The sequence below is a fragment of the Melitaea cinxia genome, chromosome 13 (assembly GCF_905220565.1).
Source record: "Melitaea cinxia chromosome 13, ilMelCinx1.1, whole genome shotgun sequence".
Classification (NCBI taxonomy): Eukaryota; Metazoa; Arthropoda; class Insecta; order Lepidoptera; family Nymphalidae; genus Melitaea; species Melitaea cinxia.
The window spans coordinates 11,876,398-11,898,277 of record NC_059406.1 but is presented as its reverse complement, the minus strand read 5'-3'; positions in this window follow the sequence as shown (position 1 = coordinate 11,898,277).

Genomic DNA, 21,880 nt, shown 5'->3' with positions numbered 1-21,880 from the left:
AAGGGGATTTGAGGATGGTTTAGATTCACAATTTGGTCCGCTGGAAAATGTTTATTTAACTAATTTTTCATTTATAAGTAGTTGTTAATTTGGGAATGTTTTACATTGGATCCGGTAGACTGCGCTACCATCGCAGCATCAAATATTAAATATTATTTTATTTTAATTTCAGTTTGTCCCGACAGTTGGTGCTGCGATCAAATTGAGAAAAATATTTGAAATTTTGTGTTATGGCAAAACAACGTTTGCGGGGTCAGCTAGTTACATAATAAAAAGGAAATCTAGCATTTTCAACATTGAATACTATACAGGAAGCCTTAGGTCAACCATACGCAGAACATTTATTATTACACAAATGATAACTGATTCCTTAAATGAAACTGTCCTAAATATTCAATGAACCCCGGCAATAAAACACAAGTTATCAATCACCTTTAAAAATGACGGCCGACAATCGACGAAATAAAAACCCAACGTCCCACCCTTTTAATCAGCGCACCCTTGTAATGAAATCTGGGACGCCATTATGGGATTAAAAATAATAACCCTCATGGAACCCACGGAGGGCCGTGATTGGTATGGTCAAGAGCCCTCCTTAATGAGTTGACAGGGACAAACTATATGCCGAGATTTATTATTTCGTACATTGACTGGATCAAAATGTTCAAAAATTTAGTGAATTTTATATGTTATCGTACATATGTACCTATTATGTATCTTATACTAATAAATGGAGAGCCGGTTATTTTGTTCGGTTATATTGCTAAAAATTACTGAACCTATCGCAATAATACATATAAGATAAGATGCAACGTGTTTCGGATAATGTCGGCGTTCAGCAAGGAGACCCACTAGGTCCGGCTCTTTTTAGTCTAGGTATCCACAAATGTATCTCAAATTTAAAATCAAAATTGAACATATGGTACCTAGATGATGGAACCATAGGAGGTAAAGTGGACGATGTCGTTGAAGACTTAATTAAAATTAAAAACGAGTTTGATAAAATTGGTCTCAAATTAAATTTTTCAAAATGTGAAATTTTCTTCACAGATATTCTATCACTTTCCAAAATTAATTTGGCAACAGAATTATTTAATAAAATTGCTCCTAATTTAAAAATACTTCAAAGAAGTACACTTTGTCTTCTAGGTGCACCGCTTTTTGATGAAGGCATACAGCCAATTTTGGATAATAAAATTAAAATATTTGTTGAAAACACTGACAAATTGGGCACTCTAAATTCTCATATTGCCTACACTATATTAAAATATTGTCTATTTGTCCCAAAATTAATGTATATTTTACGCGCAAGCCCAATTTGGAAATTTCCTGGAATGACCGAAAAACTTGATGCCACTTTAAAAAATTCATTAGAAAAAATTCTAAATTTATCTTTTGATGAAAATTCATGGACCCAAGCTACTTTACCAATTAGAGATGGTGGCATCGGCGTGAGAAAAATTTCTAGTGTCGCTCTTCCTGCGTTTCTTGCTTCTGTGCATAGTATCAAGGGTTTATGTTCTGACATCTTAAAATCTAATTCAGTCCAAATTACAGATGCTACAGATGCAATAGAAAACTGGAAGTTAATGTGTCCTAATGGCGATATCCCGAAGGACGTTACAAAACAAAAACTTTGGGATATACCAATAGCTCACAATACTCATATAAGTTTGACGCAAAATCTTACAAGTGACAAAAACCGTGCCAGGCTTCTAGCTGTGTCAAATAAAGAGTCAGGTCACTGGTTACACGCAATGCCGTCAAAAAATCTTGGGACACTTTTAGACAATGAAAGTTTTAGAATTGCTCTCGGTCTCCGGTTGGGAGCTCCACTGTGCTTTGAACACAGATGTCCGTGCGGAAAAGAGGTCGATTCTTTCGGACTACACGGCCTTTCCTGTAACAAGAGTTCAGGTAGGTTTTCCCGCCACGGTTCCCTAAACGATACCATAAAAAGGGCTCTTGCCACCATCGACGTTCCTGCTCTTATCGAGCCAACTGGAATTAGTCGCAATGATGGCAAGAGACCTGATGGATTGACGTTGGTTCCCTGGGAAAGGGGACGGGCGCTTTTGTGGGACGCAACCTGCGTTGACACACTTGCTCCGTCTCATGTCAGGGAAACAGCCTTAAAAGCGGGAGCCGCAGCGGAAAAAGCTGAAACGACTAAACGGCACAAATATTCGTCACTAATTCCAAATTACATCTTTGTGCCGTTTGCAGTCGAAACACTTGGACCTTAGAGTAGCAGTGCTAAAAAAAATTTAAATGAGATAACACCTCGCCTTATTGCCTCTTGTCCTCCACTGATGACAAGAGGGCTGGTGCATTTTTTGCCCAGAGAATCGGCATAGCGATTCAACGGGGAAATGCTGCCAGCATTCTTGGCACAATTCCACGCGGACATGATTTATACCAAAACTATCTGTAAATATTTAGTTCTTAAGTTGTGAATTGTAAATATGTATAATATTATGTAAACTAATTATGTGATTACCAGTTTATATGTTTAGATATATCAGGTCAAAGATATTTATTCTCATAAGAATTAACAATTCACTTATATGAGAAATACATTAGAAAGAATACATTTTTAAATATCTACAAGTTTACAATAATTCTAGCCGAGCGTGTCGGTAATAAACAAAGTTCATTATACAATATCGTCACAAAAACCAAAAAGTGGGTAGAAACGTATTACATCAATGGTAAGACCGGTCACTATGCATTAAAAAAAAAAGCAACAAAAGCAGCAAGCGACGAAACACAAACAAATACATAGATCTTCAAATGTTAAACTAGATGCGGCCAGGCGAAATATATATTTACTCGTATGTGTGTGATTTTAAAATTATATAATTAAGGTTTTTATTTATTAATTACTTTATTTTTTATTGAGATTTTGTAACCTATTTCCTAGTTATTTTAACGTTATTACTTTGATTTAAAGCGAGGATATATGAAGAAGTAATGTTAAATAAATTAGGTACATAATATATATATATATACAACAATATAGTTTTTATCATCGATAAAATAGGTATTATCTGCTCTGCCTCAATGTACCTACATAATTTTTTTAACTAAAAAACTAAAGCATATGTAATATATTTTATATAAATTAATTTAATTTGTTTGTGGAATGCCAATATTCTTCTCTCTCTTGTCGGTCCCTCATGTCTGAGGATCGTGGTCAGCATCAGGGTTGCACCTGGAGCGGATGATTTGCCTCCACGGCCGTGTAAAACTTAGTGGCAGATGAGTTTTTACTTGGTCTATCCATCTCGTTGGTGAACGTCCGCGCGCTTTTGCCATTCGTTTTCCCAACCACAATCATTGGCTCCAGATTTTCATCGCCTCTGCGTATCGTGTGGCCGACGTACGACAAAATGCGTTGTTGTCATATGGTGGACAACCTGGTTTTTATAAAGAGCCGGGCCAGGATCGATACATTAGTGTGTTTCGCAGTCCAAGATATTCTCAGCATTCTCCTCAAGTACTAGATTTCGAATGCTTCAATCCTTTGTCTTTCTCGGACCAGGATTATCTATGTCTCAACTCCTTACAGGAAGATAGGGAACACAAGGATTCATACCAGTAGTTGGCTTTCTAACTCCAGCCTATGGAATAGCTCTCTCATATCTTCTACGGATGTTGCGAGATGAATGGTGTCGTCAGCATACCTGAGATTCGATAGTCTCTTTCCACCTATAGGAAAACCTTTCCTCTAAACCTTTCGTCAATATTCTTATATTATATAAATTTAACTACATAAAATTTTACACTGAACAGGTTAATACGATTCGCAACTTACCTAGGTATAGCAAAAAAAGAGTTTAAAATGTGTCACTTTTAATTATTAAGATTATTATCATTTGTTTTTACTCGCTAATTGCTTTAATTGTCAAAATATTCTCAGAACCAAATATTTATTTTATATAATCCAAGTCTTTGGTCTAAAAAAACAATTGGTAAGGAACTAATGAGACCAACATTGTCATTATTTCACATTATTAGCACCATAAGATAAAAAATAAAAACAATATAATTGGCATGTGTTATGTAAGTAATACAAGTGAAATTGCAATACATTTGATTCGACTTTGTCCATGTGTACCATTCAATTTCACTATTACAAAATATATTAATATATATATATATATATATAAGCGGAAAACCACTTTTCTCCTTTTTCTTAAAGACTAATTGCCATGAAGTGTACATATTATGTAAAAAATACTACTTTAAGATTAAAGTATTTGGTTACTCGTTAGATTATTATGTTATTTTCCCATCTTTAAAATCAAGATGTCTTAGGAATACTTTTCAAAACGGACTTAACCAGTGATTTAAGGGAGGTTTCATTTAAAAAATTCAAACTAAGGTCACATAACATTAGATTCAAAACACCCTATCACGGCATCACCATACTATGTACACATAATATACAATACGGCTATCCGACACGTGCAAATACCATCTCCGCATTTGAAATAAAAATTGACGCGTCGTCAAAAGCCACCCCTACGCGGCGCAGAATTAAAACGCTGACCCTCGGTACAAACAAAAAACATGTAATTGGCAAATAAGGGGACCGGCTCCGGTTTCATTTCGATCTCGTGCACGCGCTTATTACTTTTGACAATAAGAGAAAAATGGCAGTTTTTAATAAATGCTCGGTAACAATCTGATTCGATAAACGGTTCGTTTAAGGATCAAAAAATCGAAATCGTAAATAACTTTATTCCTGTACGCGTCAAAATTACTTTTAAATCATAATTTTACGAATGTAAATCTGAAGCCACCACAGATTCAGAATGTAGATTCAGGAGAAAAGAATCGCTAAGACACTCCGCAGTTACGCTTTGAAATGTATTGTATAACATCTCTTAACGAAGTTTTGTGAACGAGGTGTATAACTGTTGGTAGTTGTATTATTGTTCAATTATTTTTTTTAGTTCTATTTTTGCATTTCTGATTGCTATGTTTATGTTTTTATATATCTTTTTAATAAATAATGTAACTGGTGTGAGTCGTTTTATTACTATAGGAAATAAATAAATTTCTATCAAACTAACGTCATCTTGAATTTCTCGTTATTAATGTATTCCGTAGTTATATTCGAATACAATTTCATTTTTTTTTATATAACTAGGTCAGCAAACAAGTGTACGGCTCACCTAATGATAAGCGATTACCGTAGCTCATAGAGCTACAACACCAGAAGCATTGCAAGCGCGTTGCCGACCCCTCCAGGAGCTCTGGTCACCTTACTCACCAACAGAAACACAAAATTGCTTCAAAACAGTTTTATTTAGCTGTGATAGATTAAGTTTCATATTAACAAATATACCTTAAGTTTGAATTTCAATTTTTTTTTTGCATGTAAATGCACTCGTCTCAAAAACTGACGAACTGTAAAACGACATTTTCTATTCTTAAAACAATATTCTATTTTTAAATTTTTTTTTTTTGAATATCATATCAAAAATCGACCGTTCGTATTCTATTTATGTTCAATAGTATTAATGTCCCGATTTTAATATTGATAAGTAGGTAAACTTAGTAAGAGGTGGAACTGCGTGGAGAGTCTATCTAAGAATAATAATTAAAATTATGAATACTCGTATCAATATGTGTACATAATTATTACTTACATAGGTATATCATATTTACTTAAGCATGATTCGCAATAAGGGGATTCGTTCCCATAGCGACGCTGTCAAATTGAATTCATTGCCACCGTGTCGTCATATGGATAGGATTATGCAATACTTCTTTGTTTTTTTTTTTTAACTTTAACTTTATTTTATTGAAAAGTGATATTTTTAAACAATAACGGTAGTAACTGAATATTAAATTGTTTATTTTGTTGTTATAGTAGTAAAAATTGTAATATTATATTAAAAAAAGAACCTTTTATTTTTCATTTTCCTGCTGCATTTTGTGATATGAATCTTACATTTTAAAAAATTAGATTTAGAAAGCATTCATCATTTTTTAATTTATAAAATTGTATAAGTTCTAGTAACATAGGTAAGTAGGTACCTACAGCTTATTACGAAAACAGAAAAAATATTATTAAAAAAGTTAATAAACCAAACATCATAGAATTTAAAGGAGCAATCGGAAGGTGATTATAACTTATTTAAATTTCTTGTTTTTATGTAATTTGAAGATTAGAATCGAGTACTTATGTGCTTATTTATTAAAGTCAATTTCAAACAAAATAATAACCAAATTAGTAAGTATTACATGAAACCATCACACGACACTACCCATTGCACATAATCCGCTTACGAGAGCACTTTTCAATACTATACCAGTACAACATCCATACATTTTCAATCTATTCAAATACTAAAACACTTTCTGATGGTCATCAATTAATAACCGATCCACAACCTTATCACAGCGGAATAAAGTTCAAAATAAGCTCAATACGTATAGTAGTGACAAGTTATGTTGGCACGAAATAGTTTGTACAAACGGGCACGGGAACGGCACTGCCATTTTGTAATCCAAGCTCTAAGTGCACTTTGTCAATATAAAGGGTGGTTGAAATACACAGGGCTATATGCTAACACAATATGTAAGTCAGCTTGTGTGCTGTAATTATTTTCTACATACATAATAATGCGAGGGTCTAATAATAATAATTTGGTACAATGCTATCGATTTTAAAAGTACTTCGCTATCTGTTTATGCAACGTATTAGCCTCTGTTTATTTTCATAAATACAATAAATAATCCGTTTCTACACAGAAAGGTAGTCGTACGGGTAGATGCGTCGATACCCGTAACGCATAGCTTAGTATTTGGGGGATACAGAGTTATTGCAACACCGCCAGATGGCAGGCTAATTTAGGCTCAGATGGCTTAGTATTTGATGGAATAAAGAGAAATAAGATAATCCACTCTAAGTGACGTTATTTATTAAGTATTTCATTTAAATTGGTCAAACTTATCTACTTTTAACTGGAGTGACGGGTCTTGCAATAGTGCTCAAATATTGGGAACTAAAAATGACCATCAACAAACATTATAAACATTCCATTTTTCACCGACTAAAAAATGGACAAAGTTCTCAATTCGACTGTTTTTTTTTTTACAAACTTTCAAAACTTTTTACTGGTTGTACCTGGTGGTTTTATTTTGATGATTTTTTTTAATCAAAAGCTAGTTCTTGTCATGTGGTCCCATTTAAAATTAATTGATCGAGATCTGAATATTATTTTTTTTTTTAGCTATCCCTAATAATACTTACATAATAGGCTATTTATTCGCCTAATTTACATTGTTCCTCTTACTTGTTGATGTAAATTAAAGTTTTAACAAGCAAACACAATTACATATATATAAATCATATATCATGCTGTTAACGAAAGTGTAAAAACTTATAAAAGTCTAAAATTAGTATCAAGGAAGTAGAATCACAAAGTAAAAGTTAGGTTTATCACATTCGAGAGCCAAGTAACGGATCGACGCTAATCACAGTGAAAACGAAGTGCTCTGTTCCTAGTAGTATTAGCTTAGATCTCCTAGCAATCCTATGTGGATAATTTTAGGTCTCGATTTCCGCGTGCTGGATAGTGTTCGTATGAGTCACGGATATTATTACGCTACATGTAGTCTTGTGAACTATGTTACAAAAGTGTTTTAAACAATAATTTGAATATATACATCATAGTCGACATTACTAAATAATAAAATGAAAGCGCTTTACTTTAGAGTCCCTTTACAATTATTATTCAATTACAATTCTATTTTTTTTTTATATTATTATTATTATTCTTGGGCTTAATGGCTTTCAGTTGCGCCAGGGGGCACTGTCGATTTCGCCAATGTCACGTGGGATAGAAAAGACACGAAGGAGAATGATCAGTGTGGTTGAGATTGTAAGCTATATTGATTATTGCAGACAGAGAAAAAAAAATAGTCAGGCTTTTGTTGTTAAACCACAACCTGAAACAACGGACATTGATTTTTATATTTGACCGTTTGTAAAACGTGATTGACGTAAAACGTCACCTTTTATAAACGTCATTAGACGTCACACATTGACGTCTGCGCACATCTGCTTCATCTTCCAAATGTCCGTCTTGTGACGTCATGTCCGTTGTCCGTCATGACGCCGTCGAATGTATATATTTTGACATTAATTTAGTTGGATGTCCTTCTTTGACAACTATAAAACTGTACCAAAGTTTTTTTTCCAAAAAAAAATCACCAGAAAATCAAAAAGCATATATATATCTATAGGCAATTGATGTATATATATTATATGTAGTCTATGTTAGGAACATATTATATGCATATAAACATACGAATCATTTGGTATGTGTGTAATGAATATTGTACAATTACACTTTTGATTCTATCCCTTTTTGATTGAAGTGAAATTTACTTAGCTATTAGCAGTATTTGGGCACTTTGCGCTCCTTCAAGAGTTTGCAGGTTCTAAATGCCAATCGATTTTAAGAGGTTGTGATTGGGGATATTAAAAAGGAGACTCCCGTTGATGACAAATTATTCACCTAAATGTCATGTCCTATTTTTTTATCGGTTGAGATAACAAATTGTGGAAACAATTTTGACCCCTGTAGAAATATTATGTATTTTCAACTAATCCATAAATACCATTATTCAGTTTTGTAAACGTGTTATATCGTTTAATGTTTTTCATAATAATTACTGTTTTAAGCTTTAAACATTTTACTAAATGGGAAATCTTTTTGTCCAACAATATCTCATATTTCAACAAATTATGTATTTTAATAAAACTATTGAAAACAAGTATGGTACATATGTTGGGATTTATAAAAATTCTAAAGAATTGGATTTAAAAAAAATTATAACCTCGATTACATTGTTAAGGTATTCAAAGCATCGTCAGTAAAGGGAGCAAAATTGTCAGAAAGAAGAAAATATTCCAATTAAATATAGATGCACCGTAATGAGTTATGCAAATATTGTAGACGGTGGCCATTTAGGGGAGATCAGGGGGAGAAGACATCGCTGTTTACTTTGGAATCTTTAGCTGTTTTCTTAACAATTTGGAAGGGGTTGATCTTCTGCCAATTTACAACCGTTATTAGTTCCTGTAATGTAAATATGAAATTATATTTATTCATCTTTTAACTAAGGTTACCAATGTGTTTAATTACTAAAACAATTTTGGATGTCAGACCCTACCCGACTAGAAAAAAGGTCAGGCTCACCAGATCATGTATCTGGACCGGATCAGGATAGAATGAGGCATCCCAGATCCGGCAAGCTCTATCAGGACCCGGTCCGGTCCAGATCAGGATAGCCTGATGTAAAATATAATCAAGTATGGTAAGGCATACTGGATCAGGACTCGGTCCGGTCCAGATCAGGATAGCCTGAAAGAAATTACGCGAACTGAGTCTGAATCGCGCTATTAATATTTTTAAGCGCACTTAGTATATATACAGTTATCAGGACAGTCTAGCAGGGAGTCCATTTCTACACAGTGGAGCAGTCGTAAGTAATAGGAAATAGTTAATTAGTAGTTAATTATTATAAGTTAATAAATAAAATTTAATTAATAATAATAATTAATTAATAACATAAAATAAATAAAAATAATTAATATTTAAAGTAAAAACATAAATAAATAATACATTGGAAAGAATAAACGGAAATAAATATCATAATAATTATGATAAGTAATATATTTATAATATCAATTCGCTTTTTTTTTGTTAAACAATTTTTTTCAAGAATATACATTCGTGTTTTTTAAAAGGATCGGACCGAACTGGCTGATCAGGATGAGATGAGATTTCCTGATCTGGACCCGATCAGGAAATCTCATCTCATCCTGATCAGGTCCAGACCAATCATCTGCGTTACATGCCTTATCTAGTTCTGATCAGGCATGCCTGATCCGGTCTTTCTAAGGAAGTCGAAAAAATTTCTACTCGGGTAACAGATACGAGCTTTCTATTCCGCAGGTTTCTGGTTCGATTCCCTGAGATTGGGTACAATATGTGTATTTATATATAATTGTATATGTATTATGTGTATGCATATTTATCAAAAAAATATTTAGCTCTAATATTTATATATATATTGTTAAAAGTTAAATAATGTTAATAAAAGTATTACGTGGATTAGTAATTTAATACACTTATTAGTGATTGTAGAGGGCCCCAATAAGATGTTTTAGATTTTACTGATTTGAAAGTATACCTTTTTTTTCTAGGTTTAATAGATTAGGTAAAATAATAATAGTACCTAACACGTAAAAATTAGGCTAAGATAGCCAAACATTCTTTGCTAAACAAAATCTTAATAAATATATTCTTAACAATTATAATTTTGTTACACTAGGTAATTTATTAAAATATACATTTATTAAAAAAAAAAAAACAAAATCGCTTAAATATTGCGTAGAGTTGCTTCTTAATGTTTCTTTTTAGAAGAAAAAAAAGTCTGTTGTTGGGAAACTCATTATTATAATGTGCGCCAGTTGGCCGAGCTTAGCGAACTTTGAGTGCCGAGATAAATAATTCACGAGACTTGGTTTTAAAAGTATATATAAAAATACATTTAAAGCCAACTGGAATACACCAATAAAACAATAACAAATATTAAAATTCAAATCATTAATGAAATTCAAATTCAGAATCAAACTTCAATTACTTATGAACATCGCAAAATTTAAAATTCATTCAATCCCCGAACTAAATACCAGTTACCACATCTATACATTATTTATCTCCGTCCTTTAACCCTTAAGCGCAACGTTACATTTTAATAAAATTCTTCAGCCAACATTAATGAAGCCGGGGCTAAACAGGTCCGCCATTGTGGTACTCGCGTCCCATTATGATTTTAACCGAGATAATGTACGGGAAATGACGGCAAAAGAAATTTAATTCGCGTAACGACGAAAGGGTTACGGGTCGGCTTTGATAAATAAAGCGGGAGCGACCCGGAGGATATTACGGGGCCTTTTTTGCCCCACATATTGATATTAATGCTCGTGAATTTTGACAAAATTGCGTGGGTATTCGATTCTGAACCTTCGATCGTGAACTTTTTTCATTAACCGTGCGAATTAGAAGCGTTGAGTTTGTGTACGATTGTTTATTGATCGCTGTGTATTGAATGTTGCTTTGTTCACAAAATATGTTTTTTATATTATTTGATACATTTGTTTTAGTAATAAATTAGGCTGCTATATATCAATATATTTATGTACGAGTTATTCGAATATTAATAGATATATCTAAGCCATATTGAAGATATAAATATGGATGTAAAGCGTTTTGAACTGTAATTTTTTTACTGAATAGGTAATACCGAGATATTGCAATTGGACATATTTTTTTCTAGTTTTCAGGATTCATTTGCAAGTATTTTTAAGAACGTTTTATTAAACTATTCGAAAAATGTTTTATTATATATTTAATCTTAATATTGAGAACTATTTCTTTGCTGAAGTATTCTTCATGGATAAGTAGGTATTACTTTTAATTCACATTACGAAAAAACGTATCGATTAAATTCAGCATAATAAAATCAAAAATAGCTTTATTCAAGGAGGCTACAAAATCGTCTTCCTAAACTTTAAAATTACGTTTACCAACGATTCGGAATGTAGATTCTGTAGAGAAGAATCGGCAAAAATCACCGTAGTTACCTAATATTAAAAAAAAATGTGTTTTACTCTAAATTTACTCGTATTTTGCACGAATTTAAATTGTGAATCAAAAAACGCTTCAGATATTAATAAAATAACATCACAAGCCGATAAGCGAACGGAATAGTTTAGCGAGCGAACACAACCGCCGCGAACTCCACCCTACGTTATTAAATTACCAAAATGCTTTCAGACATGTGAAATCCCAAAAGTCGAGGAGCCTTTAAACATGTCTGTATCAGATACTTCATTAATATTTTGTTCTCATCAGTAATTAAATAGGGTCGTTCGAAAGGGTTATCTTATTTGACACGAATACCTGTGTGTGTGTCTACGTGTGTGCTATGTGATCAATAATTCTTTGTGTATTGTAAATGTGTTATGTATTTTTACGTTGTACAAAAATAAACAGGTAGTGAAATATTTTTTCATTTGCTGGAACGAGTTAAGAAATTCCATGCAGGAATATAATTATTGAAGAAGGTAATAATTAGGTACGTAAATAGATTATAAATGTACAATATATTGTATTTGAAATTCTTTTTAACTTTTCTATAGTTACCAATATACAAACATAATTAATTTAGTATATCTTGACACACTCGTAGTTTCTCATAAGTGTGAAAAATTCTCATATTTTCAGTGAGAAACCTCGTGAAAATTTTACATTTTAAAATTACAATCATTTGTAAGAAAGAGATGAAATTTCTTAGCAATTTCAACGGAAACTTAAATTAAAAATTAATTAATCCGTACGTTACCGAACAAATTAGTAACATTTTCATTGAGCTCTATAACATATTATTAATAAAGCAATAATTATTATATATAATTATTAATAACATCTGACTCTAATATCACCAGACACACGGCACACATCCACACACACACAAACACACGCACGCGCACCTCATAACGACGCTATAAAGGCATCAATATTTTCGAAATGGTATACATCAAAGTGCTACCTTTTATATTCATATTTACGTGTTGTCAGTTCGTGAGTAGAAAGTAGTTATAAGAAACAGTAAGCATTAGTATAATTAAAAACGTCTGCCACACGACTTAAGGCCTTATTACAGTACGAAACAGATAAGTATGGATTTAGTATGTAGCCGACATCTTCAAATTTTCGGGTTTTGTACAGATAGAAAAACAATTCAGTATTTTATAGATTATATGTATGATATTATTTTACAGATTAATTACTTTGTTTTACCTAAAACTGCTATAATTGTGAACAGCATACCTAATTACCCGTGTGGCTATTTATTCTATATTAGATCCTAATATATTACTATTTATTTTTTTGTCTAGTAGTTGTACAAGGGGGGTAGCAAGTAGTTAGACGTAATACGACTTCTACAAGCCTCCTTATAGAAGGTTTTAACTACACTTGTAAATAGGTGACTGTTACAATTTTTATTTTTATGTTTATTTTAAAGCATGTGGCTCAATCAAATTCTTTGATTAATTTAAGTAATAATTGTTATCAGTAATTTAATTAAAAAATATATAATTGTCATATAATACCTATTAATTTTACACATTTTATATAATTGTTAATTTCAGAAACAAAAAAAAGTTTACGGTTTGAATTATTTTATAATAATTAGTGACTCATTTTTAAAGTGAAAAATATTTTTAATGGGTGACAGTATTATGATATGTACCGTTAGGTAAGAAGGTACTATCTAGCTGATGTAGCTAACATCGTACCGCCATTTTTTATTTCGTGTATTATACGATTCGTTGCATGTCATACATACTTCTTGATATAATTTTTGTATAGAAGATACATAGCTAGAATTATTGTTGTGACTAGTAGTACGCTTGTATGAAAACAAATTTATATAGAAAGACTAGCTGATCCCACAAACGTTGTTTTGCCATATATTTTATTAACCTTCTCATTCCTCTACCCCCCTCTTATAACTTAGGGGAATGAAAAATAGTTGACCGATTCTCAGACCTACCCGATTTGCACACAAAACTTCAAGCCGTTTCGGAGGAGTTTAACTCCAAACACCGCGACACGAGAATTTTATATATTAGATTATATAAATATGAATCAGTAAACAAACTAACGTAATATATACGGCGTAATAAATAATTTGTTACAAATGATGGGTACCGACCGTACCGGTAGTTACTCAAACTATGATATTTCACTATCAAATTCACACGATCGCGTCTGAGCATCTGTCACGATCTTCAATACATACAACTTGTCTAGACGAGGCTCGGAAACTTGAGAAATTACGAGATTTTTTTTTATTAATTTTAAATGTTGGTGTAGAAAAGCAAATATTGTTTTATTTTATGATATTTTTTATATAAAACTATTTATTTATATAAATATCTTCAAAATCTAGCGTATTTTTTTTTAAATAAAAACTCACTGTTACTCGTTTTTTTTATCTTTAGAAGATGTAATTCTCAAATGTAATCTATATCGGGAACTACTTGATGACAGAAAGAAACAAATTATAAACTAAAAACAATTTTCAAACTAAGGATGTGAAAAAGAGAAAAAAAGTTTAGGTACAAATGCAATGAGGAAAGACAGATATTATTAAAAGTGAAAAGCGGGGTGCAGAGAAATCAAGAAAACGTGCAGTTAGTAACCCGAATAAGAAAAGAGGTTACGTATTCTTCTCCTTCCGAAAGCAATGATGAGAATTATGGGTCGATGGATAATTCAGAAGGAATTTCAGATGAAGATACGAACAAATGCGTAGAATGCACAGAAAATTATTATAAAACGCAATTCACTAAGGATTGGATACAATGTTTATCATGTCCAGCATGGGTACACGAATTTAGCACCATGTATATCTAACCTATTATATAATCGTTGTATACGTAAAGCAAAACGAAAAGCTGTTCAGAAATAGTGTAACATTTTTGATAATTTAACAATGTTATTGATTCTCATGTTAAGGCCGGTTTAATTGCTATAATTCTATTTAAATTTCATCTTAAATTTTGGGATATTTTGTAAAAGGGTGAGGCTTATTATCTACGGCTTGCTTTACAAAACGCCTCTCCTTAAGTTTATAAAAAAAAAAAAAAAATTAACGTCTGTAGTTCCTACTATATTTATAAGATTGCCAAATCGTTGCCAAATGACAAAATAATAATAAAAAAGAAAAAACCGATTATATTTTATGTTTTTATAAGTTTTATTACATTTAAAAAAGTCGGACATATTACCTAGTTTTACCCTAGATTTTTTTCATCTAATATGTATATGACTATATGACTCCTATATTCCTATATACTTTTATTAATTTTGTAACCAAAAAATATGGTACTAGCTACAAATTAGAAAATACTTTGAACACAAGAAAATCTTTTACAAACAAAGCTTTTTTTCTATCAAAGAGAGACTATTTAAGATACTTATACAAACATATATTTTATTTAAATACATAAAGACACAATTCATAAAATCGCCATTCCCGTGGCTCCACCATCACGTCGCAGCACGCCTCACATATTCTAATGCGCTCATTATTTTTTATGTACCTTCCTCACCGCGTCTAACTGTACTTTCCTTTCAGAGATTGATTATTAAAAATTTCGTACGCACTTAATTACACGTTCGAGATAATTGAGTAATTTATGAACGAATCTTGGAGATATCCAGGGCGGAAGACGAGCGGTTATATAAAGATTTTCTTACTATTTACGCTTTTACCTTCTGAGATTGTGTGTCTTCAAAGTAAGATATTCAAAACTAGCTGTGACCGCGACTTCGTCCGCGTGGAATTAAAAAAAAAATATTGTTCAGTTCACAGAATAAATAAATTTCTAAAATAAAAGTAAGTCAAAATCGGTCCAGCCGATTCAGAGATTAGCCTGAACAAACAGACAAACAGACAAAAATTGTAAAAAATGTTATTTTGGTATATGTACCGTGTATATATTTTGTTTGGTATACACCCATATGCATTTAGTAAAAAGCGGCTATTTTAATATTACAAACAGACACTCCAATTTTATTTTCCATTAATAAATGTGTTTCTAATTTTAGACACTCCATGTTTTAGATAAGGTATATAAATATAATAAGGATTATTTAATAAGAAGTGCCACCACCATGCGCATGTGCCATAATGTAATAACATACATAAGTAATACGGAATTTAAATCTGTTTAAACCTTTCTTTCATGTTAGTTACATCGTGTACTCGTAAATAGGGATTGAGAGTCATAATTTAAAAGTCCTTCATATCACCTTGTTTTGATTCAATATTAATTCTAACTGCGGTAGAGCACAATAAGAAATACCTGCTCAAAATCTGGAGCTGCCCAACTGGCGGAGTACACACACACTAAGGAAGATCACAGCTAAATAATACTGCTTTCAAGCAGTGTTGTGTTCCTGTGGTAAGTAAGGTGTCCAGAGCTCCTTGGGACCTTGGGGCCGTCAACGCGCTTGCGATATTTGTAGTGCTGTAGGTGTTTATAGGCTACTATAATAATCACTTACCATCAGGTGAACCGTATCCTTGTTAGCCAACCTAGTTGTATACATAGAAAAATTCTAGTTACAATACTATATTACGAATATAAAAAATAATAATAATAAATGTTTCACACTCAACGGTCCCCAGCAAGATTTTCGCCTGAGTCGGGGGTCCGGAGAAACGGATTTTTCAATTGTTTAAATTTTCAAACTAAGTAAATTCAGACAAGCTTTATATTAGACAAATTGTGTAAAGATGTAATACGTTGATACTAAAAGCTTTAAAGAAAAGGTTTATTTTATTTTTTCAACGCATTTAAATACGCATTTAAAGACGGGCAGCAGCGTCTTCGGTGCGACAAAGCCAGTCCTGCGGTCACCAACCCGCCTGCCCAGCGTGGTGACTATGGGCAAAACACATGAGTTCACGTTATTTTTGGCGTAAACTTGTGGAGGCCTATGTCCAGCAGTGGACTGTATAGGCTGTAATGATGATGATGATGATTTAAATAAAACTTTTGAATTAATTATTTGCCGTGTTAAAAAAAATAAAAAAAAACAATTATCGTACGATTAATTTTAATTATATCTTAATTTTAATACATATTAGCTATAATAACTCTTTTACTACTTAAGCTCTACATTACATTCATTCAAGTAATATTATCTGCTTATACTACTATGATGAACATGGTAAAACTAACCAGTATCATCGTGAAGAACAGCAGACAGATGTCCACGCTTTTACAAATATAAGCAACTTATAAACCTTTATCAGGTATAAGATATCATTAAAATGTCGTATAGTCAAAGTTAAGTCGTTATAATCATATTAATTAACTTAACAAAAAGAGCAATTCCTACAAAAAAGTGGATCAGCACGTCCGCGCATCGCACGATAAATCAGCAAACGTATACACGACCGCTAAGCAATCACTCATTCAGAATTTGTTCTCATTGCCTCATCTAATTACCGAATTAAGAAATCGTGGCGATCTCTTGTTAGAGACAATAAAGCTATCATTAATCATTAAGCATTAGAGCGCAATGTCTAATGATGATATTGGCTGTTTTGTGCTTTTCGATTTAATAAGGGCGTAAGACACAAGCGAGAGCATTTTACAGTTTCAGACCTACCTGGGTAATTATTTTTTGATTTGAAGGTAAAAATATTTTTGCATCAGATAGTATTTTTCTGAATGTGGTAAATCTTAAAAATAATTTATTGCCGATTTGAACAAATTATGAAATATAAAAAAAAAGTATATGAAATCAAAAAGTGCCAATTATTCAGGTGTTTTTATCATCTAAAACAGGTTTTTGTTTTTGCAATAAGAAATAGGTTGACGTTTGTACAGAATGCCGTTGAATGTCAGTGGCTTGTGACTAAATCGGGATATAAAAAATAATCATTTTGTAGCAAATGGGGATGTAATGTAAATGATGTGTCTACATGTGTGTGTATTTTTTGATATGTTAATTTTGATATCTCTTTTGTTTGTATACCTAACCCTTTCGCTTCAGCCTGTAATATCCCACTACTGGGCATAGGCCTCTTTCCCCATGTAGGAGAAGGATCAGAGCTTAATCCACCACGCTGCTCCAATGCTGGTTGGCGGATATATTCCCTACTATGAGTAACGATCGCTATCACTTGTACATGATAACTAACGGGATCGACAGCTTCACGTGCTCTCCGAGGTACGGCGGGAAGACCCACAAGGACTGCACAAACACCCAGACCACGGCAAACACCTGTATGGCCAATACAAATGTTTGTCGTGTGCCGGGATCGAACCCGCAACCGCCAGCGCAACAGGTACAATCCATGGCTGTAGCCGTTGCGCCACGGCAGCGTCAACCTAACCCTTTGCAAACAAAAAATTACTATCATATTTTAAAACACAAAATATACAAAATAACATTACTTAATATCACCCCAGTTGCCAAACACTCATTTTCTAAGCTTCAGATATTTTTTTTTAATATCGTAAAATTTATTTTCTATGTTGGTATTAATTTTATAACTTTTTTTATTATCAGCCAGTACACAACTCGGGCCACACTATCTCGATAGGGAGAGGCGCGAGGGCGGGGCGCTCGTGATTGTACTGAGAATTCGACGCCAACTGTTGTAATTGTTGATCATTAGATTTACGCGCCTCCACTCCGGCTCTCTACGCGATATCTTTCATATTATTTTATACTAGCTTAGGTATCCATGTACAAAACTACTTCGTTATAAATTCATCATAATAAATTTTTTTTTAACAAACGGAAAAAACCGACTTCAATTACATCGACAAGTAACGTTAGTAGGCGAAAAAAATTAACAAACGCACTAGTCGCCCAAGGTTCCCCTCAATTTATCTGCCATGCCATCATCAGATCCTAGTTTCCTTCTTATTCTCTTCTTATTTTCTTCTTATTCGTTTATCTTCTTTCCAACAAAAAAGATTCAGCAAAATCGGTTCATAAACGACGAAGTTATAGCGAACATACCTACATTATACATATATATATATATATATATATATATATATATATATATATATATATATATATATATATATATATATATATATATATATATATATATATATATATATATATATATATATATAAGAGTATATACCTGCAGTCGAATTGAGAAACCTCCTCCTTTTTTGAACTTGGTAATACTGACTATAACTCGGTAATTACTGATAAAGTAATAACTACATTTCTAGGTGGTGTAGCAAAACTTAATACTCAGATAATATTTTAAACGTCCATAATAATAATTGTTGAGACCACGTCAAGTTTCGTGAAGCAAAATTTTCCGTGTTCCCGAAACAAAATAACAATAAAAAAAGTTTAATCTTCTGTTGCTCTCATAACATCCTCGATTTGAGTTCCCTAACTGAACCTATTGGTAAGTAATAGCTGTCTCTACCTTATCTTTGCATGAATGCCTTGACTAACAGTATTTAAGCGTAGTGACAAAAAAGTTAAAAAATATAAGCTTTTAAAAGTTGTCACGAAAAATGTGTAGTATCATCATCATCTTCATTTCAGCCTATCACAGTCCACTGCTGGACACAGGCCTCCACAAGCTCACGCCAAAAATGGCGAGAACTTGTGTGTCAATGTGTTTTGCCCATAGTCACCACGCTGGACAGGCGGATTGGTGAACGCAGGGCTGGCTTTGTCGCATGAAAGACGCTGCTGCCCGACTTCGGGCTGTGTATTTCGAAGCCAGCAGTTGGGTGGTTATCCCACCATCGGTCGGCTTTTTAAGTTCCAAGATGATAGTGGAACTATGTTATCCCTTAGTCGCCTCTTACGACACCCACGAGAAGAGAAGTATATTCTTTACTACCGTAGCCATACAGCATGTGTAGTGTACTAAAGTTTTGTCGTGGACTGTAACGAATTATATAATTACAATTTGCCAGAGCTTTTGAAGCCTGCCTAGGTTAATAAATACGATATTTGATTCGATTTTTCTAAATATCCCTCACGTAGGTAGGTACCGACATGCTAGTTGTAATTTTGTTCTATATTTGTATTTCACCACCTAGTCTGACCTCAAGCTCTTGGTCTTCGGATTTTAATAAAATAAAAGTAATATAATTTATTGTAGGTATCTGTTATTGCAACCTATCACTATTAAATAACTAAGGTTAACAGATAAAAAATTAGACTAAAATCTATATTCAAGTATTATTTTTCTAAATACATAAGAACTTATATATTAGTTTGACATTTTTGAATTACATTTTTAATCAAAAGTAAATTACGAAAGATTAAAAATTAATAAAAGAGGTAGGTACCTGCTACATCTGCACTATACTATGTACGCGGACATACAAGTCTTGCATGCTGTAAATATTATAAAGACAAATACTTAAGTACCAGCATTTCAGATAATAAAAAAAATTTGCTGGTCAAAATAAAGACAGGTCAACAGAAAGTCTCTTGCGTTTTTCCGTTTCAAAATAAATACAAAAACATTTAAGTGTTAACTAATCTCGTCAATAGCATCAGTTTACCTATATTAGTAAGTATATGTTATAGATAAAAATTAATCTTCGATAGACCCTAGATCGTTAAATACACTTCTTAACTAACTCCTTCCTGAAGGCACACAAATAACCAGACTTTAATTACAAATAAAAAATTTAATAACGTATTTCTTTTCTAAACAAAGAACATTTATATTCCATTTTCTATTTTTTTTTTTTAATTTTTATTTTAGTTAAGTTTAATTTTATTTGTAACGATCTTTTACTTCACATTCCTATTTTGAAATAGGTTTTAGAACAATGACCTAGCGGTAAATGAGTTTTATTTTTTCTTTTTATTGCGTACATATGATGTGATATATTAAAGCGTAACGTATACAGATGTCCGTAATAACATGACAGATTATATTCCAAATGTAAGTGTATATTTAATATGTAGTACATGCAGAGCGGCTCTAGGGTTGGCGTCAACGCACCCACATCAAAGTTTCAGCTGCCCGTCGGCTCACTGAGGGTGTGCCAACCCTGGACATGTAGTCAGAAAAGTGTTTATGGAAATTATAAAAAAATATCTGGTGATTTGAAAATAGAGAATAAATCTGAAAATTCTTTTATGACCTTTTTCTTTACATTCATACACTGTTAAATTACCTAGGTACCTATCATGTTTTTCTTTCCGTTTGTCATCCGATTATTACATAAAACTATTTAAAAAAAACATACACTGAATATTGATATTGATACTTGACAGCTTAAATTCACACGTATAACTTTATTGGTCATATTATTTTAAATTATATCTTAATATCATCAAAACCTATCGATTAGTAAGAACAACACAAAATAATCTGTTTAGAATCGAAATATAAAGTGCAAACACTTAAAAAAATTAAACAAAATGAGACTTGTTTACACAACAGTACTTACTTATATATACACAGGATCACGTTATGCATGTATGCGTGTATCAATCTCGCAGTGTGCGCCCCACTGCCCGAACTGACCCATTTCAAGTGTTGCGGACGAGCTTATTTCTATGACGTACACATACATAGCACATTATATGTAAAGAATTATATTTCAACTACAACATATATTATATTACAAAACTGAAAAGTTTGTTTGTTTAAATTCGCTAATTTCAGGATCTACCTAACTACCTACTAATAATTGAAAGATTATTTTTGTGTTAGGCTATAAGCTGTATTTCCTCAAATTAAAGCATGTGAATCTACGGAGCACAGTTAGTCATTAATAATATTATTCAATAATTTTTATCCTATTACAAGATTTTACTATATTATAATAATTGTGTTTGCAGGCAAACGAAGAAAAACCGACTTCAGTTATATCGACAAGTAATACAACGTAGGTAGACGAAAAAATAGTCAAGTAAATACGCATTATCAAAGATTACTCCAAAAGTTGTAATCAGATCTCGATGAAATTTAAATGTGACCACATGATAAACATCGGCTTTCGATTAAATTAAAAATTATCCAAATCAGTACACCCAGTAAAAGTTATGCGGGATTTTCGAGGGTTTACCTCGATTTCTCTGGGATCCCATCATCAGATCCTGATTTGCCTATCATGGAACCGCACTAAGGATATCTCCTTTCCAACAAAAAGAAATGATCCAAATCGGTTCATAAACGACAAAGTTATCCCCGAACATATAAAAAAATACGGTCGAATTAAGTAACCCCCTCCTTTTTTGAA